The sequence below is a fragment of the Mesoplodon densirostris genome, chromosome X, assembly GCF_025265405.1.
Source record: "Mesoplodon densirostris isolate mMesDen1 chromosome X, mMesDen1 primary haplotype, whole genome shotgun sequence".
NCBI classification, from domain to species: domain Eukaryota; kingdom Metazoa; phylum Chordata; class Mammalia; order Artiodactyla; family Ziphiidae; genus Mesoplodon; species Mesoplodon densirostris.
The window spans coordinates 101,879,473-101,900,202 of record NC_082681.1 but is presented as its reverse complement, the minus strand read 5'-3'; positions in this window follow the sequence as shown (position 1 = coordinate 101,900,202).

Below are 20,730 nucleotides of genomic sequence, written 5' to 3'. Positions count from 1 at the left end.
TCGCAAGTATTTGCTTTGGATTTGTTCTCACTTAACTGCGGTAAGCAGTGTCCAGCTGGGGCTCCACAGCCTCCCGTTTGGATTGTTCGAGGTTGGCCGGGCTCCCTGAGGAGGCCGATGGCGAGTGGCAGCCTCAGCCGCAAACCCACCTCATCAGTTCCCCTGCCCTTTGGCCTTCCAGGCCCTGGTCTCACCACCTGGGGGACATTTCCCTCAGATGTCTGCACTGGCACCTTCACACGTTACCTGTCCACCGGGATCCACGCTGGGAGACAGTCTGTCGCCCACTGCAGTGAGACCCTCCAGGCGGTCAACAATGGCCCTCTGGAGGCCGCATATCCTATGTCTCTTCTGTGGGAACTCAACAGATATAACTGGGTTTCTTATTTTTAAGTTTTTTTAAAAATTACTTTTTAGAGCAGTTTTAGGTTTACAGAAAATACAGAGTTCCCATGTCCCCCTTTCCCCTCCCCACCACTTTCCCCTGTCATTAACATCTTGCATTAGTTGTGGTACATTTATTACAACTGATGAGCCAATATTGGCCCATTATTATTTACTGAAGTCCATGATTTACATTAGGGTTCACTCTTGGTGTTTCACATTCTGTGGGTTTTGCCAAATGCATAATGTCGTGTATCCACCATTACAGTATCATATGGAATAATTTCACTGCCCTAAACACCCCCTGTGCTCCATCCATTCATCCCTTCCTGCTTCCCTGCCCACAACCCCTGGCAACCACTGATTTTTTTTTTTTAGTTTTTTTTTTAATTGAACTATAGTTGATTTACAATGTTGTGTTAGTTTCAGGTGTACAGCAAAGTGATTCAGTTATACATATATGTATATATTCCTTTATATATGTATATATACACATATATATTCTTTTTCAGATTCTTTCCATTGTAGGTTATTACAAGATATCAAGTATAGTTCCCTGTGCTATACAGTAGATCCTTGTTGTTTGTCTCTTTTATGTATAGTAGCGTGTGTCTGTTAATCCCAGACTCCTAACTTATACCCCCTGTTTTGCCTTTGGTAACCATAAGTTTGTTTTCTATGTCTGTGAGTCTGTTTCTGTTCTATAAATAAGTTCATTTGCATCATTTTTTGATTCCACATATATCATATATTTGTCTTTCTCTGTCTGACTTCACATAATCTCTAGGTTCATCCATGTTGCTGTAAATGGCAATATTTCATTCTTTTTTATGGCTGAGTAATATTCCATATTACTCCATATGGTGTATATATATACCACATCTTCTTTATCCATTCATTTCTTGGTGGACACTTGGGTTGTTTCCATGTCTTGGCTATTGTAAATAGTGCTTCTATGAATATTGGCGTGCATGTATCTTTTCAAATTAGAGTTTTTGTCTTTTCCGGACATATGTCCAGGAGTGGGACTGCAGGGTCATATGGTAGCTCTATTTTTAGTTTTTTAAGGAACCTCCATACTATTCTCCATAATGGCTGCACCAATTTACATTCCCACCAACTCAACCACAGATCTTTTTATTCTATAGTTTTGTCTTTCCCAGAATGTCATATAGTTGGAATCATACAGCATGTAGCCTTTTTAGACTGAGTTTTTTCACTCCTAGCAATATGCATTTAAGGTTCCTCCATGTCTTTTTTGTGACTTGATAGCTCATTTCTTTTTTTTTTTTTTTTTTTTTGCGGTATGCGGGCCTCTCACTGTTGTGGCCTCCCCCGTTGCGGAGCACAGGCTCCGGACGCGCAGGCTCCGGACGCACAGGCTCAGCGGCCATGGCTCACGGGCCCAGCCGCTCCGCGGCATATGGGATCCTCCCAGACCGGGGCACGAACCCGTATCCCCTGCATCGGCAGGCGGACTCTCAACCACTTGCGCCACCAGGGAGGCCCCAGCTCATTTCTTTTTATCACTGAATAATATTTCATTGTATGGATGAACCACTCAATAGATGTGATTTTTGATCAGTTGGTAGAAAAGACCAAAAGTACAAGATGAACAGCAATCTTCCAAACACAGAGTCTGTAAGAAAGCTAGATTTCAGGATGGTTCTGGGTAATGGCCCAGAGAAAATCCAACAACCTGAGAGTTGAATGTTTTTTAAAAATATTTATTTATTTTTTGGCTGCATCAGGTCTTAGTTTCAGTGCGTTTCAGCACGTGGGCTCTTCGTTGTGGTGTGCGGGTTTCTCTCTAGTTGTGGCGCCTGGGGTCCAGAGCGCGTGGGCTCTGTAGTTGTCTTTTGTGGGCTCTTTTGCCCCATGGCATGTGGGATCTTAGTTCCCCGACCAGCGATTGAACTGGCGTCCTCTGAATTGCAAGACCGATTCTTAACCCCTAGACCACCAGGGAAGTCCCCCTGAGAGTTGAATTTAGAGTATTAGCTATGAGGCAAATTACTTTTATTACAGAAAAGTTCTTTCTCAAATAATTGCATTTAAAATAGGATTCAATTAATTTTTCTACAACATCTTAGGCATGCATTCACACTGGAAATTATCTATACCATGTTAGATATTGTGCAAACAGGGACACTTTGGAGAGTAAAGGGGGATGCTATTAATAATTATGCCCAAACAACAGATGGAAGCCAGGACCATCCCAGATAATATATAGTCTTTCTATTTATGACTAGTATCTGTCTTCTTAAAATAGCTGAGGGGGCATAGGATATTTTTGCGTTTCTCCAAAAGTATTTGATGGTGTATGAGTTAAGGTTACACTAATGGTGGTGACACTTCAAGGAGCAAATCCCAGTTTATTCTTCACTCACAAGAAGTCCAAAACACATATTGCTGATTGGTGGGAATGGGAGATTCTGGGGGGCATACTCTGCTCCATGCAGTCATGCAGGGACCCAGCCTTCTGCCATGTTCCATATGTGACCATATGTGTCTTTCAAGTAGGGTGACTAATCATTGTCTGGGAGTGAGGGGTTTCCTGGGGTGCAGATTTTCAGTGCTAAGACTGGGACAGTTTCTGGCAAACCAGGACAGTTGGCCCTATTTCCTATTTCCAAGGTTGCCCTGAAGACTGACATCCAACTGATCGGGAGGGGAAGAGAGAGAGTGGAGAATGGCATGGCAGGCTTGTAGGAGCCAGACCACTCGTCACTTCTGCCTGCTTTCTGTTGGCCAGAACAGTCTCATGGCCACACCCAGCTGCAAGGGAGACTGGGAAATGTAGTCTAGCTGTGTGTCCAAAAGAAAAGAGAAATTGGTTTGGTGATGAGCTAGCTGTCTCTGCCATGGAGGGGAAATGGATAATGTCTTGTTTTACTCCTAGGCCCTCGGACTGAGATTGACTTCTTTCTTAGCTGGCATATGCCTGGGAGGGGTCAGTGCCCACCTCCCCCGCCCCCGCCACCTCCCTTTATAAATTTAAGTCTCATTTGCCTAGCAGTCAACAGAGTCAACTCTGAGTGTCCACATGGCCCAGGCCTCTGCTGATGGGCAGTCTGGAGCACTCTGGGGTTCTGGGGAGGTCAGGGGCATGGACTGTGGAGGTTACACCCGGCAGCCACAGAAACTCACTAGAAGGGAATCAGGTTGCAAAGCAAGGAGGTGCCACATCGGAGGGTCTGGTTGCACTGAAAACTGAAAACTTGTGGTCTGTGAAGCCACTGTGATACCTTCCAGCACCCATGTTGAATATACATCTAGCAATGTAATTAGTCTTCAACATGACTGCTTTTTTCCAGGCCAAAACCATCAGTAGATCATTTGGTGCAAGCTGAGCCTTTCCATGGCAGTTAGCACCCTTAACAACCCTTACCTCTCCTAGCATCCTTGAGAAGTGGGTTAAGGCTATTAGCCCCAGGCTGGGGGAAGCTACTGTGTGCAGAGTGACACCACATGCTTGACTCGTGCAAGCTCTGTCCTCCCCTGGGTGCCCTTGATGCAGCGAGGGACTTGTCTTGAAGATCATTTTCAGGTACCTGACTCCAGGGCCTCAGGCATAGGGGATCCCTGCCCTCCCTGGTGAGGGGGAGTTTGGGCCAGAAGCAGAGAAGGAAATGATGCTAATTTCACTCCTTTCCCCTCCTGTGGGAGGCAAGACTGGGAGCCAGTGGGGGTGGTTGTCAACAAGACCCCCCAGGACAGCCCCAGCTAGAGGGACCTTGGTTTCTGCAGCCCACACCCAAGAGACCAAGGGCTGGCTCTTCAGAGCCTGGGCTTGTAACCCAGGCCTTTCCTTCTGTAACGCTCTCTTTGGGTCAAAGACTTGGTTGACCACTGTGTTCGTTTCCTGTGGCTGATGTAACAAATGATCACAAATTTGGTGGCTTAAATCAATTACCACAAACTTGGTAGCTCACAGTTCTGGAGGCCAGAAGTCTCAAATCAGAATCACTGGGCTGAGATCTAGGTGTCAGCAGGACCGCTCTCCCTTTGGAGGCTCCATGGGAGAATCTGTTTCTTGCCTCTTCCAGCTGCTGGTGGCTGCCAGCTTTCCTTGGCTTGTGCCAGCATCACTCCAGTCTCTGCCTCTGTGATCATGGGTCCTTCTGCTGTCTTCTGTAATCTCTCTCAGCCTCCCTTTTGTAAGGACACTTGTGATAGCTTTTCAGATCCATCCAAGATAATCTCCCCACCTCAAGATCCTTACTTTAATCACACCTGCAAAGTCCTTTTTCCCATATAAGGTAACATTCCAGGCATTAGGACACTGATGTCTTCTTTTTCTAAAGGGGGCATTATTCCACTTCCCACAGCCGCTATAGCACAGAATACAGTTGACCCTTGAACAAGGCAGGTGTGAGGGGCGCCAGCCCTCCCTGCAGTCAAAAAATCCATGTATAACTCTATAGCCGGCTTTCCATATACACGGGTTCCGCATCTGTGGATTCAACCAACTGCGGATCGTTTAGTGCTGTAGTATTTACTATTGAATCAAATCTGCGAATAAGTGGACCCGCGCAATTCACACTTGTGTTGTTCAGCGGTCAACTGTACTTCAAACAGTGTGAGACCCTCTCTGGGTATACGTGGTGGTAGTGTTCCGAACACAAGTTCATGTGCCTAACGCACAGTGAGGCCAAACAAACCAAAATGTCAGTTTGGAGCAGAATATTTATGGCAGGACCAAGCTAGGAGAATGGGTGCCTTGTGCTCAAGAAAGACATGAACTCCCCAGTGGTTTTCAGGGAAAAGGTTTTATAGGCAAAATTTGGGGGGAAGGCTGCAGGGTGTGTGACTTTCTTCTGATTGGTTGGTGGTGAGATAACAGGGCGGTGCTCCAGGAATCTTGTGCAGTAGGAGGGGATAGGAAGAGACCACCTGCTCTGTGCCTGATGCTCCTGTTGCAGGAAGGGGGACCCCTTCCAGGGCCCGAGAGTGGGCTCTTGTCTAACACTCGGAAATGAGTTGTCCGAGGAGACACACGTGCTGACAAAGCAAGAGACTTTATTGGGAAGGGGCGCCTGGGCGGAGAGCAGGAGGGTCAGGGAACCCAGGAGGACGGCTCTGCCACGTGGCTTGCAGTCTCGGGTTTTATGGTGGTGATGTTAGCTTTCCGGGTTGTCTCTGGCCAATCATCTTGCTTGGTTTGACTCAGGGTCCTTCCTGGTGGTACCGGCATCTCTCAGCCAAGATGGATTCCATTGTGAGAGTTTCTGGGACGTTGGCAGGACATATGGACTGGCATCTCCTCCCTCCTTTCAACCCTTCCTGAATTCTCCCGGTTAGTTTTCAGCAGCAGCGCCGCGTTCTTTGTTTTTTTTTTTTTTTAATAAATAAATTTATTTATTTTTGGCTGTGTTGGGTCTTTGATGCTATGCGCAGGCTTTCTCTAGTTGCGGCGAGCGGGGGCTGCTTTTTGTTGCGCTGCGCGGGCTTCTCATTGCAGTGGCTTCTCTTGCTGCAGAGCACAGGCTCTAGGCACATGGACTTCAGTAGTTGTGGTGTGCGAGCTTCAGTAGTTGTGGCTTGTGGGCTCTAGAGCGCAGGCTCAGTAGTTGTGGCTCACGGGCTCTAGAGCGCAGACTCAGTAGTTGTGGTGCACGGGCTTAGTTGCTCCGTGGCATGTGGGATCTTCCCGGACCAGGGCTCGAACCCGTGTCCCCTGCATTGGCAGGTGGATTCTTAACCACTGTGCCACCAGGGAAGTCCCAGCCCCATGTTCTTTATCGGGACCTCTTGTTGTGAGACAACTCAGGCAAGCGGTTATTGTCCTGCCTGGCCAAGGCGGGCGGTTTCAGTCAACAGCTCCCTAACACTCCTGATCTCATTTAATTCTTCCAGGGCCCTTTGAGTGGGTATTATTAGTTCCACTTGGCACTGTGAGACTCAGAGAGGTTAAGTAACTTATTTAATGTAACACAGTGGGTAAGAGATGAAGCTGGACTTAAACAGGACTGTCTGACTCAAGAGTCCAGGTTTTTCCATGGAAACACAGTTAAGTTCTGGAAGGGCTGGACTCAGTTGGAATGCAGAGGACCAAGCACGTTGATCTTCTTGGCTGTGTTGGAGAGTCTAGCCTTTTTGCCTGTGTGATATTCTGATTTATAATAAGAAATGTGTATTTGGTCGTAGTCCCCTTTTCTGGCACAGAACTCCTAAAACCCTTGGAGTTCCCTTGATGCTGAGAGCCATAATGGTGTCTTTTGTTATGTTAATGAAGTGACTTTGAGAAAGCACCTAAAGATGAGGTCTGGTTGCCAGGAGAACCAAGGGGAGGATTAGAGGGTTGGAACTTGCAGTCCCATTCCCTGACCTCTGGGGATGGGAGAGGAGCTGGAGATTGAATCAATGCTCATTGGCCAGTGACTCAATCAATTATGCCTATGTAATGAAGCCTCTATAAAAACCAAAAAAAAAAAAAAAAAAGAAGGACAGGGTTTGAAGAGCTTCCAGGTTGGTGAACACGTGGAGGTGTGGGGAGAGTGGTGAGCCCAGAGAGGGCATGGAAGCTCCACGTCCTTTCCCCACACCTTGCCCTATGCATCAATTCCATCGGGCTGTTCCTGAGTTATAGCCTTTTAAAATCAACTGGTGATCTAGTTAAGTAAAATGTTTCTCTAAACTCTGTGAGGTGCTCTAGCAAATTAATCGAATCTGAGGAGGAGGTCATGGGAACCTCCAGTCCACAGCCAGTTGGTCAGAAGCACAGGTGACAACCTGGACTTGTGACTGGTGTCTGAAGTTGGGGCCGGGGGGGCCAGTTTTGTAGGACTGAGCCCTTAACCTGTGGGATCTGAAGTTCTCTCTGGGTACGTAGTGTCAGAATTGAGTTGAATTATAGGACACCCAGCCGGTGTCCGGAGCACTGCTTCATGGTGTGAGGAAGCCCCCAACCCCACAAACACGTTGGAAATTGGGTCCATGAACCCAAAAGAGTTGGTGTCAGGGAAGTAGGATTTGCTAGAATGGGCCTCGCTCATAGAAACCTGTAGTTTGGGAAGAAAAGGGATGACAGGGTGGAGGTTGAGGAACCTTTGGTTCCTAAGTGGCCACGTGGTCACCCATGCTTTGGAGCAGCAGCTCTGCTGCAATCAATTACTAAAGATGGATCCGACTCCAAGGAAGCTGGTTCACCGGATGCATAGGGAAGTGCAAACTAATAAGAAAAAGGCCAAACATCCTATTCCCTTGGTTGTTGTTATCTGTAGTTGCAAAAGTAAAAGTGAACGCTGGGTCTGACTTTGATGCTAGACCAAGCTCAGATTTCAGTGAGTCTGAGCTTGGCACTAGCCTCACAGCCGTCTCCCAAGGTAAGAATCAAAGTGGGGGAAGGACAAGTTCAAGAAACTATTGAGGGCTTCCCTGGTGGCACAGTGGTTGAGAGTCTGCCTGCCGATGCAGGGGATGCGGGTCCGTGCCTCAGTCCGGGAAGATCCCACATGCCGTGGAGCGGCTGGGCCCGTGAGCCATGGCCGCTGAGCCTGCACATCTGGAGCCTGTGCTCTGCAACGGAAGAGGCCACAACAGTGAGAGGCCTGCATACCACACACACACACACAAAAGGAAACTATTGAAACCAGGGGTTGCAGTGTGAAGGAACTGTGAACTAATTTAGGAGGAGCATCTTTGGTTTAAGATGTGGCAGAGTGGAAGAGCACGTTTGGGTTGATGCAGAACCACGGAGCTATCACAGGTGGCTGGCTGCTATCCAGACCCATGGGAGGTTATTCCCAAGGGAACAGCCAGCCTGGTGGACTGGATAAAAGCCACTGCAAGGTCTACTTTTCCTGGGAGGGGCGGAGCTGTCCTTCACCCCTATGAATGCCAAGTGGAACACACCGAGTGAAGCAGCTGATCTGCTTTGTAAGCGAGCCATCTGGACCGGCTTTATGATGACTGGGATATTCACCGGCTGAATATGCCCATTACCCAGATCAAGGTCAATGCTGTGGTTAAGGGGACTTTTTCACATGGGCACCCCCTCATTGTTAACGAAACCAAGAAACAGTTCAGGAAGTCTTGTCGAATTTGGTGTCTTGGCTCCCCCGCCCCCAAGTAGGTCTTACAGATGCCAATCGAAACATTGGTTAATTACCAACGGAATGGGGAGAGGCTGAGGGCAGAGTCAAGGGACTCTTCCCAGCAAGGTGGAAATTTTAAATGGTTATTAAGAAGTAAGGTGAATAAAGCAAATATTGGCAGGGGCGAAACAAAGAGGGAAAGTCCCAGCACGGTGGAACTCTTTAGATGTGATGAATAAAACCAGACATTGGTGGGGTTAAAACAAAGATTTTAACACAGCGCTACCTAGGTTGAGTGGGCCAGAAGACCCCCTGCTGGTCCCCCAACATTAAACAAGTCTGCTCTATATGCCCCAGTCTGGAGAAATTTAAAAGCTGGAAGGCAGAGATTACGATGAGAAATCTGACCAGCAATCGCTTGCAGCAGCACTTAGGCAGGTTAATCAAGATAAGGGTTGACAGGGCTTCCCTGGTGGCGCAGTGGTTGAGAGTCCGCCTGCCGATGTAGGGGACACGGGTTCGTGCCCCGGTCCGGGAAGATCCCACATGCCGCGGAGCGGCTGGGCCCGTGAGCCATGGCCGCTGAGCCTGCGCATCCGGAGCCTGTGCTCCGAAACGCGAGAGGCCACAACAGTGAGAGGCCCGCGTACCGCAAGAAAAAAAAAAAAAAAGATAAGGATTGACAAAAGGGCCAGGGTCCCTTATTTCGACTGCTCACTGAGTACCCAAAGCCTTTTGCACAAGAGTCAGTAAAAGGGTCAGGGGTGGAAAAGAGGTTTATAGGACTCTTAATACGGGAATCCCATGGACCTGTTGATGAAGACCTCACTCGAGCTACAGCCAGATTGAGAGGATATAGAAATGTAAGGGTGGATAAGATGATGAAAGTTGGAATGTTTAAGCTGATGTTATGTAAAGAAGTTGAATGTTTTATGGGAATGGCTATTATGTCTGGCTGGGGAACACTTCCCCTCCCTAGTGCTGTAAAATCCAAACCTGTGGATGAAGTCCTAAGAGAGGCTACACTTAGGAACGTAATTGATGATGGAATTAAGGTAAATGTTTGTAGGAGAATTGGTATGTTGGAACAGGCTTTATGTGAAGTGGTGGTGTCTCTTTTACCTGATTGTGTCATGGGGACGGACATTGTATCTGACTGGGGAATGTTCCCCCCACCGAGGACTGTAAAACAGAAGGCACGTAACTCCGCTCCTGGAGCAATATTCATGGCACTTGCTAAATGGGAACCAGTAAGACTGCCTGAGCCCACACAGCGTGGAATAGAAGCTGGAGTTCCAGTAGGGACAAATCCTCTGTGCCATAGCCCTAAGTGGAATGTAGACTGGGACTTGGGCAAGAACGCATGAGCACTCCCGGCAACAGCAGGGACTTGGAAATAGAGAATTCCCATCTGAGGGCTATTTACTACCTTGTTATTGGGCATTATTAATTGAAGCTACCCCTGTGACTGAAGGACTTAAAGTGATCTTGAAACCGGAAATACCCACAATGTCTCGGGTCATGTCAGAAACACTCTAACGGGGATGGAGTGCCCAGAAGAGTTCCAGAACAATATGGAAATGGGTTATACAGGATGTTGTCATTGGGAGAATGCAAGGAGGAGATAGGAGCAGGAACCCTCTCTTCTCCTAGGATTGACTCTGGAACTGTGTGAGGAGCTGCTGGATTCTGTCATCACTTGGACAGTGCCCTGTAAACAGCTCTCAACAGACAAAGAGCGGCTTGGTTTGTGGACAGCAGTTCCACAGTAAATGGACAACGTCCTCGATCGAGGAAGGTAAAAACAAATCAGCTTGGTGGGCTGAATTGCATGCTGATTTCCTAGCAGTGATGGAAGAATTGAGCAGTGGTAAAGCCCCTGTGTTTGGGTTTTTACTGACTCATGGGCAGCAGCCAGTGGCCGGCCATACAGTCAGACAGAGGGCAATGGAAACCCAGCCTATTAAAGGGATGCCCGTATGGAAATCACTATGGGAATTTGAGGGATGCATTAAAGGAGGACATGTCGATGCTTGTCGGAAGAACCCCCTTCCAGGTTTGGGAGGTGACTGGAATCAACAAGCAGATATTCATCCCTGTGTGCTCGCTGGAGGTGGCCACCTGGGTCTGTGAGATGAGTGGACATGGGGACGCTGCAGCAACACAGAGATGGTCTGGATCTGCGTGAAGTCTTCTTGTTCCCTCAGAGGCGCAAGATGCCAATAAGAGCTGTTCTGTCAGCAAGAGAGACAGAGAGTGTGGAGGGCTGCGTGGCAGTTTCTGGTGGGAAGGCCTTGACCATAGCTGGCAAGTGAGGCTGAGGCTGGAAGCGCTGGGGGCTCCAAATGGGTCCTGACAGGCACGATGCTGACTCTGGCCTGGGCTGTGCATACCCGGTGGTAGATGCAAATGCTCAGGGTGTCAGGAAAGAACCCGAACACAAGATAGCGCACCAATTTGGACATCTGAGCATCGTTTCTTCAGACCAAGGAGCACACTTCACCAGCTCATAATGTCCAAGGATGGACAGCGAGGTGTCCTCCTCAGAGTTTGATAGAGAGTCGAAAGGGGCAGTTAGAACAGAGGTGGTCTATAACGGGGGATAGAAGCCTGAAGGGCTGGCTTCCACGCCTTCACAAGTGTGTGTTCACACGCACCATGAACATGAGTGAGGCCAAAGGAGTCTCCCCACTGGGTAGATCTCTCTGTTTTTCTTTCTGGTGGATCTGGGAGGAATGACTTACATTATTTCCACTTATCTCATTGGCTAGAACCCCATCATATGACCTCAGTCTCACTTCAAGGGAGTCTGGGAAATGTAGTCTTTCTGTGACTCCAGTAAGAAGAGACTGCTACAGGATTTGGGGAACATATAGGATTATAGCTTTTCAGGACTCACCATTCTTGTTTATCTTTCCCTGCCAAGTGTCTAGTGCTCCCTCACTTGTCCCCTATGTCACCTGCCTCTCCAGATTTCATTTGCACTAAGGAATATAAATGACCAACTATAGCTTAAAACATGACCCCTCTTAGAGATAGTTGCACGTTAAAGCAAATTTAAGCTTTTGGCTAGAGGGCTAATTCTTTGATGTGGGAACTTCAGGCATGAGTAGGCCAGTAGGGGAAATATTTGGGGTTTTCTGAAATGACAGACCCGGCTTGTCCTATGTGCCGTCTTTTATGCCAGTTTGCCACTGCCCAGGGAACATTAGAGCAAGACATTTTGAAGTCATCAGGCTAACAGTATGAGTGGCTGTGATATTAGATGCAACCAGATCATTGAAGCATGCTTTTCCTCTGGCTGTCTAAAGGTATTGATGTGAAGTGGGGAGAAATGATTGTCCACCCCAGCTGATTTGGAATCAGCTTTCAAATCATCCATCTGTCATTCCTCCCTCTCTCCTTCCCTCCTAGAGAATGAAAGAGGCTTAATCCAGAGTGGGTCTGTAATGAGCCTGGAGAGGGAATTGGGGAGGATTTCCCTGAGGTTCATTATGAGCACCCTTTTTGTTGGCTGCACCCATCCCCCAACACACATTCCAGCCCTGTGGTGCCTTTACACTGTGGCCACCTAGTTAGGCTGGAACTACATTTCCCAAAATCCCCTTCTCTGCACAGTTCCATGGTTCCACCTTAGGGTTTGCTGCAGGGGAAATTCGCATGAGATTTGGAAGGCTGAGGTGAAAGGGCAGCCACTTTTACACTCTGCAATTCTGTGTAAGCCAGGTGCATGGGAGCTCTCCCATGTTGTTGCTGATCTGCTGGCTCACCTTTTTGGCCCCAGGGCACAGCCAGGCCCTTAGGTTCTTCAGCTCTGGCTGGATCTTTTCCTTTGGTTTCTCCAGATCCTGGACCAAGTGCCTGTGCAGTTGTGGCTGACAGTGCCAGTTTTTCCTGCAGGTGACTCATACCATGGAGGTTAGAGGCTACGAAATGTGGATTCTGGCTGCCATGGTGGGTTCCGGCTTATCTTTGCACTGCCTCACACCGTCCTCCAAGATGGCCCCCAATGAATCTCGCCTCCTGGTATTCACACCCTTGAGCCATCCCTTCCACATTGTCCTGGTTTGGTCTGTGTGACCAATATGAGTATGGCAGAAGTGATGGCATGTCACTTATGAATTAGGTTATAAAAGACACTGCACCTTCTGTTTTAGTCTCTCTCTTCCTCCCTCCCACCCTCTCCTCTTCTTCTCTGAGATCTCTTGATTTGGAGAAGGCCAGCTGCCCAGTCAGGAGTAACCCTATGGAGAGTCCCATGTGGTAAAAGGCCTTTGACTAACAGCCAGCAAGGCACTTGAGGACTCCCATCAGCAGATATGTGAGTGAGCCATCTTGGAAGCAGATGTTCCAGCCCCAGTCAAGCTTTCAGATGACCACAGACTCCGACTGACACCTTGACTACAACTCCATGAATAGACCCTGAGCCAGAACCATTCCGCTAAGCCACTCCCAGAGTCCTGACCCTCAGAAACTGAGATAATAAGTGTTTGTTGTTTCAAGTAACAAAATTTTGATGTAATTTGTTACATGGCAATAAATAACTACCACTATGTCCATCTTGTCATCCCCACTACTGGCCTTGCTGCATTCAGGCCCTCCACCAGACTAGTCAGTGGTCTTACATGGGCAGCTTAATCAGCTCCCACAATAAATCCCTTATTCTGTATCACTCAGTAGTTCTGCTTCCTTGATCAAACCCTACATGACACCACAAGGAACTAATAGGAGAAATCCTCCAGTCGTTTCATCGTTGGTTTCCCCTGTAGCAGAGGTTCTCAACTTTTGATCAGAACCACCCAGAGAGCTTTAAAAACAAATACCACTGCCTAGGTCCAGAAATCCTGATTTAATTGGTCTGAGGTATGGCTTGGGCATCAGAATCTCTTAAAACTCCTGGGTGCTTTTAATATGCAGACAGGGTTGAGAACCACTGACCAGTCCTGCCAGGTCCCCACTTCTCCATCCTCCCTCGAACCGGGGCATGGACACCCAATCTAGGCACCTATGGTGACTTTTCTTTGGAGACTGACACCTAGAAGTAGGGGCCATAGGAATCTTTTCACTGGTGGAGTTTTCACTGCAGCAAGACTGAGTTCCCAGGGCAGCAGGGCAACGTGGCAGTGGCCTCTGGGGTCTGGTTCCGGTTCTTTAACTCCATCATCACTGCTATCAGTGCTGTGAAAATTACTCTATAGCTTCCTGATTCCATTTTTCTGCCGTGATCAGGGGACCTTTAAGTTCTGTTCCAATGCTGAGAGTCTGGATCTGGGAACTAAATTTTATATTAACTCCCCAAATGACCCTAAGAGTACCCAGCCCCTCCATGGGCCTCAGTTTCCTCGTCTGTCAAAGAGAGGACTGTGTTAGTTGTGCTCCAGACCCTTTGTCTTGGGTTGGGTTGCCTGGAAACAGGCTCTGATGTGATGTGTGTGTAGGCTATTTCTCGGGGACTCCCTTTAGGGTTACCATCTAAGAGAGTGAGAGAAGCAGGATTGGGCAGAGGAGGGCCCGAACTGTGATACAGTCATGACAGAGGCCTCCCATGATCCCCTGGGAGCCTTGGAACTGCTGTGGTCCTTCAGAGTTGTCACGAATTGAGGCGAGGGGGTTGAGCCTTTGTACCCCCAATCAACCAGCCATGGAATGTGGTCTGCCCCCAGGGAAGGGGAGTGTGACTTTGAGTGAGGCAGTTCTCTTGGGCTGAGGGCAATTCCTGGAGGGGGATTTAGTTGAGAGCTGTCAGCTGGAGGAATGAGTCTGTCTGTCTTGCAGGAGGGCGGGAATCCGAGCAGGATACCCTACTGAGTGCTACAGCCTTCCAGTTGGAAGATTCTGTGATCATAACCCTAACTCCAGGGTGATCTGTGGAGAAAGGGGTGGACTTCTTACTCCCTTTGGCTAAGCATGACATCAGACACCCCGGGACAGTAGCTGGAAGGTTCCAGGAGACCAAAAGCCTTGATTAAAGCACAACTGCCCCTAAAACCTCCCTCACCATTAGCAGAGGGAGAGCCAGAGGGAGGTGTAAAGTCAACTTGCTGCAAAGAAGCAAGGCCCTGGGGAAAAATTAAAAGCCACTCCTGAAGGAAGGAATGGCTTCCAGAAGGAAAGTCTACCAGGTATAACACTCAACTCCCCGGAGTACGGAAGATAACGGAGCTGTGAGGGGCTGTGGTCGCCATGGTAATGGCATCTCAGATTCCAACTGAATGAAACTACTGGCTGGCCTGTCAACCACCCAGCAGCTGCATTTTCAGTGGGAACCAGTCTCGGTGCTGGGCAGGGGCAGGGAGGAGAGACCACCTCATATGTGTACACAGTGGGCTCGTGGGGGCCTTGATGCTCATATGTGTGCCTTCACATATATGATTCTTTATAAGCGCATCTGTGCACATGCTTGTGGTCCTGAGTGTGGAAAACCAAGTCCAGTTGTATTTGTGTGTTGGTGTGGAGGGTGAGGTCTGCATGTCACATCCCCGCCCATAAACTACAGGCAGAGCTGATGACTCCATTTAAGGGACATGATTTTAGGGCCTCTTTGCCCTTCTTCAAAATATCAACAACTGCCATTGTCCACTCAGCATTAGAAAGCCATTTCTTTGAAGAAATTTTCTACCTTCCACAGTTCTTTTTTTTTTTTTTTTTGCGCTACGCGGGCCTCTCGCTGTTGTGGCCTCTCCCGTGGCGGAGCACAGGCTCTGGATGCGCAGGCTCAGCGGCCATGGCTCACAGGCCCAGCCGCTCCGCGGCATGTGGGATCTTCCCGGACCGGGGCACGAACCCGTGTCCCCTGCATCGGCAGGCAGACTCTCAACCACTGCGCCACGAGGGAAGCCCCACAGTTCTTTTTAAAACACAGATAATTAGCAGCTACCAATCCACCAAGAATGGTGGGCTTCCCCAAAATATAGGCGAAGAAACAGAAGCTGGACCTAGCTTAGTGCCTCTCATGCATATTTGTATATATTTATGAACGCGTGAATATTTGAATAAATGGAGGGAGGAGAGGGGCAACCAGGAAAGACAGTGGTCTGATGGGGGAGTGGAAGGGAATGGAATCGGTCGCAAGTCCATTTCCATTTCCAATTCAGTTCCGTTTCTTGAGCACCTGTGTTGTGTTAGACATTGAGCTGGGGGCCAAAGGGGGGGAGTAGGGCCGATTGAGGCCCTACCTCGGCAGCTCAGAGTCTTTGGGGGATGGGGGCTCCTTCATGGGTTCCCCTGGTGCTGGCCTGAGACCGCAGTTCTTTATCAAGGCTGGAACCTCAGCCTCCTTCCGCAGCCTTCCTGGCTTGTCCCCTGTCATGATCACAGTCTGTGCCTGTCTGGATATTTTCAGCCATACCCATCTACTAATCCTGTGTCTCAGTTGGCTGGCCCTAGAAGCAGACAGCAGGACAAGGACAATGACTTGGACACGGCCATCAAGACACGGAGGGGAGGGAAGCCAGTACAGGGTGTATGTATTATGGGGCAGGTCTCACTGTGGGCACCTGGGCTTAAATCCCCATGGGGACGTCTGGGACACAGTGGAGAGCACCCCTCTCAGAACTGTCCCAACTGAAGGGCAAGGAAACTGGGGTGATTCTCCACCCACACCTGTTTGTCCTAGGCCGAGGGCTGCCCCTGGGAGACTGTACTCCCTGTGCTCGCAGCCTGCCCCACTCACCAGCCACGGAAAGCCCTTTGAGGGGAGCAAGCGAATGGCAGGTGCCACTCCGTGGCGGTTGGCACGGACCGGAATGATCAACGCCAACGGGATAAGGGTGGGGCATCACCAGCATCTGCTACACCCCGTGTGGCCCTTCCAGCGGTGTGACCAGGCCAGCTGGTCCTCCTGGCCACAGCTTAACAGGCCCCGTGGTGACAGACTTCAGACCTCAGACCTGAGCTGGGTCAGGGCCAGAGAGTCAGGGCTTCTGAAACGTTTGTGGACTTGAACTGCCTGGACAGCCTCTGCCAGCCGCAGGCTGCAGATCAGGCAATCCCGCTCAGCAGGGAGCTGAGGCCCCTCGCTCATCTTGTTGCAAGCTCAGACTGTGGCCTGTCGGCCCAGGGCTTTAGTCCTCAAGAGACATCATCCCCTCCTCTCCCCTTCCATCTGCTCCTGATTCCAGGCCAGGAATCCACCCTGGATGCTGGCAAGCACTCCTGGCTTCTGCTTGCTCAAGCCCCAGCCCCTTCTCTCTCAAGGACTATTTTGCACTTGGCCTTGTCACTTGGTTGAGGAAAAGTCCTCTGCATCCTGTGCCTGCCGCCTCCCTGCTCTGAATTGAGGGGAGACCTTCCCTTCCTAGGTTATAATCAGCTCCACCCCCCCGCAAGCCTCCAACTAATGGAGTAAGGATGGTTGGAGGAGGGCGAATCAGAAGGTCGGGGTTCGGGCAGCACCCCCTCGGCTTCACCTCAGGTTGCTAACTAACTTTCCTATTCTGTTTTGCTCAGCTTCCCAGCCATTTCCAGACTCTCTGGACGTTGAATTCAATTCAACAGCTGCCAGAAGACTTTCTGTGAGTCCAGGACTGTTCCAGCCTGAGGGGATAAGAAGGAAGTCAAGATGAGCCCCTGACACTCGCAGTTGGAGGTGGGGGGCACATCCGAGCTCAGCATCGCCGTAAGTGATACGTTTGGTTTCTTTGCCTTTTGACCTGCCTGGGCCAGAGCTCAAAAAACCCTTGTGACCTGGGAACATATTGGGCTTCTGAGCACCAGAAGATGGGCCCCAACCCAGATGAATGCTCAGCCTGCAGTGGCCTTGAACTATCCTGAGGTGGAACCTCATGTCAATGGGGAATTTCTGTAGGAGGCCTTTGCGACAAGTGCCCTGTTCACCAAGGCGGGGAGGCGAATGTACAGTCTCCAGCAAGGTTGACAGGGAATGCCGGGCTGTTTCACAATCTGCAGGCACTGATGTGTTGCCCCCTCTGGTCAGTGTGTGGTCTCTGTTCGGCAGTTTTGATGATGCAGTTGCTGCTATATATCCCCCATGCTTTTGCAGATGCTCTAGCAAGATCTGCCTTTCCTCTCCCCAAGGTAAAGTAAGTGGGCTGCTTTCTACCTCTACCATGTGGGCTCCTGCCACTGACCCCCAAGAGAACAGCTTTGCCCACGAGTAAACAGTTCATAAAGGAACCCCCAACTTTTGTTGGCTGTGAAATAAAAACTGCTCCGACTTCCTTGCCACAAAGGTCTGGCCAATATTGCATTAAGGGCAGATAATCGTGGACTGTGAAGGCTCTCAGGGACTTGGAAATCTCTTCATGCACCCTCCTTCCTCTCCTACCAAAGATCAGACCCGCAAGATCAAGATCTATGGAGACAGGAAACTCAGAATCTTTAGGAAGCACTGTAGAAGGGGGAAAACATTTATATTTCTTTTGTACAACTTTCCTTCCCCAACCGAGCCCCGCCCCCCACCATGCCTTTCCTGGTACCCATGCTGAATAGTTTTCATAGAGCTTTCACAAACATCATCTCATTCCCCTGCCTAAGCATATTGTGAGATCTGTGGAGTGAACATTATGATTCCCTTTATACAGATGAGGTTACCCAGTGAGCCTCAGAGAGCCCAAAAGACTTTGCCCCAGAGTAGACACCTGTTTTAGTTAAGATTAGGTACAGAGACTCAAAACAGCTGTGGCTTAAACAAAATGAAAGTTTACTCTTCTTTCCCATTAGAGTCTGGGGGTAGGCAGCTCTGTTTCGCAAAATCATAGGGACTAAAGATCCATCCTTTGCTCTGCCAAACCTAGCATGTGGTCCTCACCTACATGATCCAAGATGGCAGCTCTAGCTCCAGCCATCACACTTGCATTCCAGGCAGCAGAATGGAAGAATGGGTGAAGAATAAAAAGGGGGAAAGAGAAGCATGCCCCTTCCTTTTAAGTACATGTCCCAAAAGTGGCACTCACCACTTCTACTTTCACTCTATAACTTAGTAACATGGCCGTACCTAACTGCAAAGAAGGCTGGGAAATGTAGTCTTTGTTCCAGATGATCATGTGCCCAGGTGAAAATTGTGGCTTCTATGTCTATGAAAAGAGGGAGAACATGTATTGGGGGATAACTACTTGTTTCTGCTACAGTGACTTTGCCATCAAGGGGAGAAATCAGCTTTTAAATCTGATTTTTCTGACTCTAAATTCTGCCTTCTTTCCTCTGCTTGCCATGTGGTATCTCTTATGTGTAGTCTGATTCACAGAATCATAGAATTTCCTCACTGAGGAACACTTTGTGGGGTCCTTTTATTTTCCCTTGAGTGGCTGCCTGAATTAGCTCTAAAATTGCCTGGACAAATGGCCACTGCCTCTCTGGAACATCTCCTAGCCCAGCCCATTTGGAAGTGGCTCTGATTGTTAACAAAGATCTTTTGTGATTGAACGCAAACCAGTTTCCCTGGTCCCTCTGCCCATTGGTCCTCATCCTGTCCTTTTGTACCTCTCAGAGCAGAAAGCATCTATTCCTTCCTTCCCTCTTCTGCAGAATAGCTCTTCAGAGGTTTGAAAACAGACCATCCTGATCCTCTTGAGTCTTCTCTTCTCCAGGTTAAATATTCCATGTTCCACTAACCAGCCCTCGGGTGGCCTGGTGTCCACCATTCTAGACATCCTCCTGTTGAAGGATGCTCCTTCCCCTGGACATCCTTCTCTAACATGATGACTTCCACACTAGGACACACTCCAGAGGGCAGAGGGATCTCCCTGAAGACCAGAGCTACAGGGTATTCAGCCCTCAACCACTCAACCACTTCAGCAAAAGGGGCTTGTGTGGGGTAAATGCAGGGACTGTTAGAGGTCTCATTTGGTGTTCACACTCTAAATTCTCTGTGAAATGCATGGTGGGGATGGGGCCGGGATAGAGGACCCCACTACTCTGACATCTGGGATGCTCGTTCGGGGCTTCTTTAGTCTCTGAGATTCTAAGTGTTATGGACTGTGTATCTGTTTCCCCCCAAATTCATCTGTTGAAACCCTAATCCCCAATGTGATGACATTTGGAAATGGGGCCTTTGGGAGGTAATCATGAAGATGGAGCCTTCATGGTAGGATTACTGCCCATAGAAGAGGCACAAGAGGGCCCCCTCCCTCCCTCCCTCCCTCTCTCTCTCTCTCTCTCTCTCTCTCTCTCCCTCTCTCCCTCTCTCCCTCTCTCCCTGCCATGTCAGGAAACCAGGAAGAGGGTTCTCACCAGAACCCACCATAGTGGTACCCTGATCTCAGACTTCCAGTTTCTAGAACTGTGAGAAATGTCTGCTTCAGCCACTCAGTCTATGGTATTTTGTTTAGCAGCTCGAGCTAACTAAGAGATTAACAGTTGATTTCACATCAGAACCATAGAAACCAGAAGGCAGTAAGATGGCATATTCAAAGTGGTGAAAGAAAAAAAATCTATCAACCAAGAATTCTGTATCTGGCAAAACTGTCCTTGCAGGAGGAGCACAGGCCCAGGGATGACATCTGGGTGCTTGTATCAGTTAGGATTGAATTTGCATCAGGTAACAGAGAACCTGGCTATCAGTGGCACACATGATAAAGGTTTTGTCTTTTTTTTAAATTTATTTTTTATTTTGGGCTGCGTTGTGTCTTTGTTGCTGCGTGAGGGCTTTCTCTAGTTGCGGTGAGCAGGGGCTACTCTTTGCTGTGGTGCACAGGCTTCTCACTGTGGTGGCTTCTCTTGTTGCGGAGCACGGGCTCTAGGCATGCGGGCTTCAGTAGTTGTGGCACATGGGCTCAGTAATTGTGCCTCGCGAGCTCCAGAGCACAGGCTCAGTAGTTGTGGTGCATGGGCTTAGTTGCTCTGAGGCATGTGGGATCTTCCCGAACCAGGGCTCGAACCTGTATCCCCTGCATTGGCAGGCAGATTCTTAACCACTGTGCCACCAAAGAAGTCCCAAGATTTTGTCTCTTGCAACAAAAAATCCAGGTCGGCATGGTGGCTCCACCATGTTGTCAAGGACTCAATCTCCTATTTTCTTGACTTGCCATCCTTAACATGGGACCTTTATACTCATGGCTGCAAGATGGCTGCTGCACTTCCAGGGATTGCAGCTGTATTTCAGGCAGGAAGAAAGGGGAATGCAAAAGCCAAAAATGTTTTTAAAGGGGAAATGTTCTCTTTTCCCTGGAAGCTCCAACTTGTGATTTTTGTTGATACCTCATAGGCCAGAACTGAGCCACCTGTCCTCTGCCCAGCTGCAAGGGCAGCTGGGAAGAGAAGCATTCTGGTTTTCCAGCTTCTGTGGTCGAAGATGATGGAAATCTTTTTGTGAATGATTTGGGGTGGCCATTCCGGTGTGTGCCATAAT